Genomic DNA, 11,008 nt, shown 5'->3' on the forward strand with positions numbered 1-11,008 from the left:
CACCCTCTGGAAGGAGCCATCAAGGTCGCTTTTATCCCAACACTAGTGATAAATCCTAATTTAACCCCAGCAGAAAGGTCACTCCTTGCACTACCACCGAGACTGGGAGGAATGGTATTGACTAATCCAGTGGAGCTTACCGCTACAGAACAACAGAACTCAGTCAATCTCACGGCAGCCCTCACTGAGCACACATTAGCTCAGAATGCAGTAAGTCAGGTGGATACCAACGAATTAACAAGATTCGACGGTCCATTACGACAAAGCGGCAGCACACTCAAAATGATAAACTGCAACATCTGTTGCTGCAAGTGCCAGAGAACTTAAAAAAAGTAGCTATAGCGCAGGAGGTGGGCGCCTCGAACTGGCTAACAACATTACCGATAAGGGTAAAAGGCTTCATCCTTAATAAACAAGAATTAACAGATGCCATTGCTTTAAGATACGGTAGGCCAGTAGAAGGTTTGCCCTCCCAATGCGTGTGTGGCTCATCTTATGACACTGACCACGCCATGGTGTGTAAGAAAGGGGGCTTTGTATGAATGAGGCACGACGAAGTAAGGGACCTAACAGCAAATTTACTGAAGGAAATCTGCCACGAAGTCATGGTGGAACCGACCCTCCTGCCATTGGACGGTGAGTACCTCCGTCACAGGACTTCAAACACTTCCAACGAAGCCCGTGTGGACGTCAGTGGTCGAGGATTCTGGACGCGGGGACAGCAAGACTTCTTTGACATAAGGATTTTCGATCCCATGGCCGCATGTCACCGTAACCTAGCTCTCGAAGCTGCACACAGGAGGAACGAGAATGACAAGATAGGTGCTATCCGAACAGAAGCAGCAGCCCAGAAGTTATGTTACACCCTGGTTGAGATGTCGACTGTCCTTCTCTCTCCTTAGGTCTGCTTTGCTCTGCCTCAGAGGAACAAGATAGTCGGCCCCAAAGCCGACAACAGTCACAGATAATGACTATGAGGCAACAGTCACAGATAATGACTATGAGGCAACAGTCACTTAATGCCGCATAGATCTGCAGCTCAACTGCAGCCCCAAGCCACTACAGATCCAGCCACAATAAAACCAGCAACATGAACCCTTTCCTTTTCACATTTGCCAGCCAGTAATATCCTCAGAGGTCCGTCCGTCCACCAACATGTCAAACTAGGAACACTCTTTGATGTCATCCCCTGCGCTCTCTCTCTCGTCCTTACTAAATGTACTGACCAAATATTGACACCGTCGACCCCTCTCTGTCTTCTGTGCTGTTCATCTCTCTCTCTTCTGAATACGTCTTTATTTCTTGTATTGCATTTACCTTCGGATTTTTATTCTGTTAAATCATTTCCCTCTTTCAACCAGATTTGTTTTTTGTTTTTTACATCAGCAATTGTTTTTGTCATCAGTAAACGCTAAGTGTAAGGCCGTTTCTCTGGGAAATTTTACCCATTGGTTTACAGGAACTTTCTATCTGATTAAACCCCTTCACTACAGGGACGTTACTCTTAGTATTTTATTGAGTTAACGACAGATGATTTGAATCAGCTCAGAGGCGACCCCGTCCACAAGGGATTAACCAATAGGGAGACTTATTTCACCTAGTTCATTCGTCAGTATTCCTGCTCTAATTATAACAACTGGACTTTCTTGGCACTGCTATACTGTAATCAATAAAACAAATATATCCAGCCATCCACTTTCTTCTCTCATCCACATCCAGCCATCCACTTTCTTCTCTCATCCACATCCAGCCATCCACTTTCTTCTCTCATCCACATCCAGCCATCCACTTTCTTCTCTCATCCACATCCAGCCATCCACTTTCTTCTCTCATCCACATCCAGCCATCCACTTTCTTCTCTCATCCACATCCAGCCATCCACTTTCTTCTCTCATCCACATCCAGCCATCCACTTTCTTCTCTCATCCACATCCAGCCATCCACTTTCTTCTCTCATCCACATCCAGCCATCCACTTTCTTCTCTCATCCACATCCAGCCATCCACTTTCTTCTCTCATCCACATCCAGCCATCCACTTTCTTCTCTCATCCACATCCAGTCATCCACTTTCTTCTCTCATCCACATCCAGTCATCCACTTTCTTCTCTCATCCACATCCAGTCATCCACTTTCTTCTCCTTCACTCTCTCTCTTTTACAGTAATTTCCATAAACAGTGAGCCAATGAAATCCAACCAATCACCATCACCATCACCATCATCTCACCATGACCATCACCCTCACCATCACCATCACCCTCACCATCACCATCACCACCCATCACCATCACCATCACCATCACCATCACCCCCCACCTCACCATCACCATCACCCCATCCCTCACCCTCACCATCACCTCACCCTCTCCCCACCCCTCACCATCACCATCACCATCACCATCACTCCCTCACCCTCTCCCTCACCCCCCTCACCATCACCATCACCCTCACCCTCACCCTCCCTCACCATCACCTCACTCCTCACCCTCTCCTCCCATCACCTCCTCTCCCCACCTCCTCACCATCACCCTCACCCTTTCTGTTCAGTCCCAGCCGTAACGCGTGTCGTCCATTAATATACCACCTATACTCTCTGCAACACACTCCCCTGTCACATATCCTCCCTGAAACACACTCTCCTGCCACCTATGCTCTCTGCAACACACCTCCTTGCCACATATCCTCCCTGAACACACCTGCCCCTGCCACATATCCTCCTGAACACACTCTCCTTGCAGCACACCTCTCCTGCCACCATCCTCCTGCAACACACCTCCCTGCCACCTATACTCCTGCAACACACAACACCTATACCCCTGCAACACACCTCCCTGCCACCTATCCTCCCTGCAACACACTCTCCCTGCCACCTATACTCCCTGCAACACACTCTCCCTGCAACACACTCTCCCTGCCACCTATCCTCCCTGCAACACACTCTCCCTGTCACCTATTCTCCCTGCCACCTATCCTCCCTGCAACACACTCTCCCTGCCACCTATCCTCCTGCAACACACTCTGATTGTCTTGAGTCGCCAGCAGTCAGTCAAGCCTCCCAGTAGATCAGTTAGTTAGTTATTACAGCTATACTGAACATACACCTACAGCCTATAGCGCATAACTAACCTGGTACATTCAGTGCCACCGAGACACAAGCACTTACTGTCTTTCACTAACAAGATCATTTTCCATCTACCACTAACGGTCCACAAGACAGACAGCAGACCTTGTACCAGATGAAGTATTACCACAAGGGCGGGAACCCCCTCTCTCGTGACGCCATATCATTGTTGGGTCGTGTTTTTATTTCATGGACTGATGAAGGTCCTATAAACAGCCTTCATGCCAAGTGTGAAGAGTTTTTATCCAGTACTTTATAAGATATGTTAAAGGTAAGGAAACATGGGAACTTTTGGGCCATTGTGATTTTGACCTTTGACCCATACACTTCTACCCCCAGGGTCTCCAGTATAGACGTGTTGTAGGCAGTCATCTCGTTGTTGTAAAAAATCTAAGAGACACGACTGAAGCAGCCCTGTGACCCCCTTCTACCCCAGTCCCCAGCACCTCTTCCCACCCTTACTGGTGCGGCGACCCTGCCACTTATCACCAGTTAAGAGGTGATGGTCATTATGCAATCAGAATAACGAGGTGGCACCTTACACTACTTTAGCGTGACATATAAGCTGTGTGGCGTGTCACCCCAGTTATCTCTTCCCGCCCCCACCCTCTCCACCCCCTTAATAATGTCTGTCTGTGTTGGGGACAAATGTCACCAACTAAACGTAACTTAACAAAGTGATGATGTACTGTCCTACCAAAATGAAACTTGAGATGGAGGGATTTTGTCCATTTGATAATTTTGTTTTTAAGAGAAAAAAACGTACCAAGATAACCTACCGTAAACAGACCTCATCTAAAATAGTACCAGAATCTATAAAACTCACACCTTATTTAAAGGGTTTTCTCCGGCATCTTACTGGCTGGGTATCATTGCGCGGGCTATTTTCTGGCGGGTTTTTTCCGGCGATGTGATAAGATCTACGGTTTTTTTTTTTTTTTTATATATACAGAGATTAGCCCACCCGGGCACAGGTCACTGACCCACATCGGGGCCGGGGGGCGAAAATGTAATAATAATAATAATTCACAGTAAATACAATTTAAAATAAAAAGTAAAATAAAATATTAATGGTAATCATAATAATAACAACACTCTGGTAATAATAATAATAAATACAAAGAAATACAAGAATGAAAATAATCAATAGTGAGAAACGCTATACTGTATGTTATGTCGTGTTGTCATGTAAGAGAAACAATTGAAACCCTCCAATTGTGTGTAAATGAGGCAGAAAGACAGATAGTGTTCTCGTCATTATACTGCTGTAGCATTAGTTGTGTCTAGCAGACTTCAGAGTTATGGCTACGGAGGCTTTACTAGATGTCTAAACTATCTAGAACACTCAACTAAAAGATCAAAGGTCGCCAGGTCACAAGTGAACATTGTGTATGGCAGAGAGGGATCACCAGTCCTGTCAGGTTGATGCCCTACCCAGACATCTTCACTGCTTGAAAAAATTAACACCATTCCTCATCACACTCGTCGAGTTCCCTGGATCATTACACTTTCTCCCTATTATTTAGTGAAGCTTAAGGAGGCCAAAGAACACCACTAAAAGCCTTTCTAGTTACAGAATACGATACAGTACAACCTGAGTCAATCATCTTCGTATAAATCTCTCATAAACAGTACAGTACAGTACAGTACAGTACAGTACAGTACACACTTCAACTAGAAAAGTAAATTGTATCAATATATTAACCTTAATGAACATCCGTAGTTTCTTAATAGTCTAAAATATTGCCCGGCAGCCTGTATGTATTTTTTTCTCAAGAAAGAAATTAAATAATTAGATTGTCACTTAATAACTACTGCGATAATTAAAGATATTATATAAATCATACTCTACTAGAATAAATTAACCTAATCTTCTCATTTACGGCAACTAAGATTATCTACTTAAATAGAGCACTGAGGACTATAATACTCTGAAATGTTCTCACTACTGGGCCCAGTGGACTCAACTTGTCCTGCTGGTACATTGTCGAGGCCTTCACTCGACCGACTAAGGTTCTGTAGGTATAAATAAATAAATTAATAAATAAATTTGACTGTTTCATACAAACTAAACACTAAATGAAGTTGGACGATTTTATTATATATTTACCGGTGTCGTTGGAGGTGAAACTCATGAATCATAATTAACATACACAGCGTGAATGGGGCAATACACGGGCACAGTATTAGTTACGCGAAATACCATGCGAAATAAACTACAACTGGTGGTATTAGTAACGTGAAAATTTAAAGCTAGTATAACATTTGCTATTACCTTATCCCTGGCTGTCCTTGTTGGGGGGGGGGGGAGCATGTCTTAATTTTTGTGTGAGAACAATATACCATTTGTTCTTATTTTTTCGGTGGTCCGTATAGAACGTATTCGAACCTAACAGAAAAATGTTTGGTGTGTCCCTTTATATATTATTATATCTATCTAACAGGTTTGTGGGTCAGGGGTGATTTTATTTTTTGACGTGTCAGCTTTTTTGTTCTGGTTTTTTTTTTAAGAAATACTTTGTCTTCCACAACGTAATATTCTTTCTACCTTCCTTTAATGTATGAAAAAATTCCTATTTTTAATGTCACCTAAAATTAAAACAATTATTTATTCCCTTAACAGAGTACATGAGATTTGCACTGAATTTTAACTGTGCAGGCCAAAACTGCACAGTTAAACCTAAACTGTGCAAGTGCATCCACATAGTAGGGTTTTTTAGTCAGTTACACCTGAAGTACATCAAGCTCCTGGCTATTGAGGCTCTAACTTGTTCTGCTGAAAACAACAGAGAAACCGGACCACAAAACAGAACGAAGAGTAAGAACTGACTTTTACTGAGGAAGCGATTTTATCACTTGAATTTGTATCTGTTATCCCAAGTTGCTCCATTGACTGGACGATCGGGTGGGCGCCTGCATGAGATAACATAGAGAGTCCATGGGATCATAAGCTTAATGTATGGACAGTAAATTATTCAGAACGTGACTCAGCTGTTTTTCATTAAAAATGGGTTTAAAAATACCCAGTTTTCACTAATTTTATTAGAAGTTACTGTATTATGTTGAGGAAAAAATATAAAAATGCCTGAAATCTTGTGCTAATGTGGGGTTTCGTGATGTGGTCTCACACTCAGGATGGGTTGGAGAAAGGAAACTCACAATGCGTTTTCTGTATATAAATATATTGAGTGTACAGTGCAGTTTGGTGCTGGGAAGTTGCTGCTTGGAAGAGGAGTTTGCTGAGAGGAGGTGTTGCATGTTGCAGGGCTGTAGCTAGAATGAGAGCTGGTCAGCGAGGAGCTTACTCAGAGGAGGTGTTGCATGTTGCAGGGCTGTAGTTAGAATGAGAGCTGGACAGCGAGGAGCTTACTCAGAGGAGGTGTTGCTAGTTGCAGGGCTGTAGTTAGAATGAGAGCTGGACAGTGAGGAGCTTGCTCAGAGGAGGTGTTGCTAGTTGCAGGGCTGTAGCTAGAATGAGAGCTGGTCAGTGAGGAGCTTGCTCAGAGGAGGTGTTGCATGTTCAGGAACGTAGGGTAGAATGAATTTCAATGGCAAGACTGAGAGCTTATATACTCGGCTACCAGAAGTAAACCCGGATGCAAGCGTCGCAGGTGGCGACCCCCTGTGAGAAACTCGCCGGTTGCTGAATCCCGTCGCATTGGAATGCGGCTAGGCTTGTCAGATTGTAGGGGAGAGTATCCACTACAATACTCCCCCTCCCCTCCGAGCACTGCAGGAGACTTTTTGTCGGCAGGGTTGTATCCCACATGTGAGACATAACGGGCAGGGGTGTGGATCAGCCGGTCGCTGCAGGAGACGACTCTGTCTAGAGACACGAGATCTGTGGGAGAAGCAGAGGTAGAAGAGGGTTGTGGGTAAGAGAAGGTTGTACAGGCGAGGAATGTGGTGCTTCTCTTGTGGCAGGTACACAGTCCTCAGCAGCACGATAGTATATGTCAGCTTTACAGGAATCTTTTGGGATATTTTTGTCGTCATGAAGTTTTTCAAACGGGTAATCTTGATGCAGTTGATCCCAGAAATGAAGAAAATCACCTCCCAATAGGCCAAATATACTTGGGAGCAACAATACGTGGTCTATTGCAAAGTGAACAATATAGAGAACTCCCTAATATGGTCAAGGATGTACAATTCAGATGTCGTATCTTCATGATAAACCTTTGTGTTATACTGCCAGACTGGGGTCACTAATTCTAAGGGTAAATACTTAACTCTAATCTTAATTTCTAAGGGTCGCTGCCACCAGACCCCCTCTGGACAGCATGTAGCTTGTTAGGTAGCGTGCAGAGTGGACTAGGCATTGGGTTAGGTTTTCCATTGACCAGATCGATAAGGGGAAAGAAGGGTGAAACCATAACATGTCTTAATTAATTTATTCCTTATAAAGCATACTGGTAAAAAACATACAAATGAATTGGTCTTCCTCAGAAGAACAACGAAAATGTTGGTTACCCAGATGGGCACCAGACGTCTTACATTAATGGCGTGTCATCCACATACTTATTGCATAACAATCTGTGACCACCTTACCTCGGTCATTCCCTCTTACACTATCCCTTAACACATCAGACTGCTCCACCTGTATGGAATATAGCACCGTCGGTTATCATACATAGTAGCACCATCTCAACACACCTGTTACACTCCACACCTGCAGGTATGGGACTCCTTGTGACTTTTAGGTATACATAACAGGCACCTCGTTCGCACACCGTCCTGGTGGGTAAAGAAGAGGGCTTCACCAAGAGACATACCAGTACTATTTCTACGCCTGGTATTATAGGTCGCTCCAAGTGACGGTCTCCTCATTTGTTACTACTCATTTGGAGTGGTGTGCTGGGAATCCACAGGTTCACAGTGGATTGGCATAGCTGGGAGTAGTCACCACCTGGTGGGACTCTCACAGGAATAATGGCTGCCCGCAGCAAGGTACTCCGACCTATGGGACCTGAGGTGACGGTAGAACGGAGGGTACTGAGAAATAATGCCGGACGGGCGGTTATCACACACCTTAACCCATTACTATTACACCTATACATCAGGCAAAGCTTTAAACTGTAATAACTTCTATGTAAGCCTTAATTATAGGGCGGGATATAGCCCGATAGGACACTGACCTGAGGTGACGGTAGAACGGAGGGTACTGAGGGCAGTGCCCCGCCGCTCGTCACCGCGTAGGCCTACAATTTCCAATCTTTAATTTTTACTTTTATTTCATACGGTTCTCACCTGAACACTTTCCGGTATATTGTCACTCATGCCTTATAAACACATATTTTAATCCTAAATTACACACTAAGGTAAGGTCTTGGTTTGCTAGTTCGTGGGTAAATTCATTGGGCTATAATATCAACGCGGCACTCTCGAGGCGGGTACAGGACGCTCCCCAAACAAAGGCTGAATGTTCATGGCAGGGGTACATCCACTTCACTTAAAACTGTAATTAGGGATCCTCCTCTCACACATTGCACTATTTGAACACAGACATAAGATTCTCTGATCACTGTACCTGTCGTGGGTATATGTCACGTGAGGATACGAGGTGTATTAAGTTCACACCGATGCATACAAGATATTTCCTTTCAAGTATAGTTTCTGGGTCACTTCCAACACCTCACATAGTACTGATGCATTTATCCTTTTTCCAGATCATTGTTCTCATGTATTTTCATATGATATCTGTGGAAGTTATGTTCGCTACACGCTCACAGACTTAAATAGTATGACCCTCAAACCATGATCCACACTTAGTCCTACAGTACACTAGTCCGGCTCAACTGGCCTTTCCCAATCATCTTATGGATACCCTGAGTTCTCCTTAATGCTATGAATACATACAATTAATATTATATAACTGTACCTGGGTACAATACAACACATGGTCTAGTAACATTGAGTAGGTGAGTTATCCTTTATCAATGTTTCCCGTTTTCTGAGATTCTACCAGCGCAGTACAGTGTGCAATTACGTCAAAGATTTGAGTTTGGCAGTAAGTTTTTATGGATGTGTTCATTTCTGTCATCAAATAGGTTATTTGATAATAAATCCAGGAAGGAGATGCCATCCTTATACGACTTTGTGAAGGCGGTGCCCCGCATCAGAGTTGCCAACTTAGCGACTTTGTAGCTAGATCTAGAGCTTTTTGTTTTTTTCTAGCGACATTTTAGAGCGATTTGCGACTTGTCGCAAACCTAGAGATATCCACAGAAATCTAGCGACTTTCTGGATACTTTTGGACTGTCCATGAAAACTCGGTTTTCCTAATTTCGAGCCATAATATATAGCAACGAGGTTACAGGGACAATGCATTTGAACGGGTTGAACTCATAAAACAACTTGGTCAACTCTTACCTGACAACATTCGTGTGCTGCAGTCTATTTCTTTTCTGAGTGCCGATGAATGCTTGAAGCCTATTAAATCAGATATACTTGGTTTGGCACACTTATTTACAGAAGATTCCAGCACCCTTACCAAGATTGATTTCCAGTGGAAAAAACTGCATCACACAATCTGGACAGAAACATCTAACACCCTAAAATTGTGGTCAGAAGTGGCAAATTACAGAGATGCGACAGGTGAAAACCCTTACCATGATCTGGCTGAAGCACTCGCTGCCTTATCTCTTCCGCATTCAAACGCAGATGTAGAGCGCACATTTAGTAATATGAACTTTGTGAAATCAAAATTGCGCAACAAAATGAAACTATCGACATTAAAAGCAATTCTTACAATAAAGTATGGGTTAAAAAGACAGAACACCTGTTGTGCAAGTTATAACTTTTATCCTCTTCGCCACTGATCGGCTTGTTAGCCGCCCGGGCGATCGGTCACGTCTCTGTCACGCACTGTTGACAAGTACTGGGCATGCACCGGCTCCTGAATGTACCTGAACCTGCTCCAGTGTTGGTCAAGTCTTCTCTTGAAAGAGCTCACACTCGGTGCCGTCACAACACTCTCTGGTAGATTGTTCCAAGAGTTCACAACCCTCACTCCGAAAAAGTTTGCCCTCACGGTTTTCTGGACTTGCGGCTTCTTCAATCTTGAGCTGTGACCCCTTGTGGGGCGAGCGTCCGCCAGCTCCAAGTAAGGACACTCAACTGAGTAGTGCCCCCTGAGATGCTTATACACCTCAACTAGGTCCCCCCTTGCCCGTCTGTAGTATAAGCTAGGCAAGTTCAGGCGCTCCAATCTCTCAGGGTAGCTGAGGTGCCGAAGTGCAGGCACCAGTTTGGTGGCCCTCCTTTGAACATTTTCAACCAACTGACAGTCCCTAGCATATCTCGGGGACCAGATGGGGTGACAGTACTCCAGATGGGGAAGCACTTCACTCCTGAAGATCGTCACGAGGGACGGACCGTCTAGATATCTGAACGACCTTCTTATAAGACCCAATAATTTATTTGCCTGATTTACCTTCTTCTCACAATGGCCCGAGAACTTCAGCTCATTGTCAACATACACACCTAGGTCCTTCTCACACACAGTCTCAACTAGTACATTTTCTTCATCCCGTTATGAACTTCCGAGTGATATTTTAAGAAAGATAGGGACTGTGGAGGCATACAGTTACAAGAGAACCTGAACCAAGCACTTCACATGCTTCCAGCTCTACAGTTGTTCACACTACCAAGAGGACTGGGATGCAATTACTATTGAATAATAGGTAAGTGTGCACATTAAACTTTAAACAAAATAATATTTTTATTTTTACATAGTGCATTTTATTTATACTCCGTCCATTATAGTCGGCATTATGAAAATATTATTTGCATCAAATTACTGAAGGGGGGAATAATAGCTAGCGACTTTCCATGGAAGATTTAGCGACATTTAGCTACTTTTAGGTACCAGCCTAGCGACATTTGAAGA

Source organism: Homarus americanus, unplaced genomic scaffold, assembly GCF_018991925.1.
Source record: "Homarus americanus isolate GMGI-L3 unplaced genomic scaffold, GMGI_Hamer_2.0 scaffold5831, whole genome shotgun sequence".
Lineage (NCBI taxonomy): Eukaryota > Metazoa > Arthropoda > Malacostraca > Decapoda > Nephropidae > Homarus > Homarus americanus.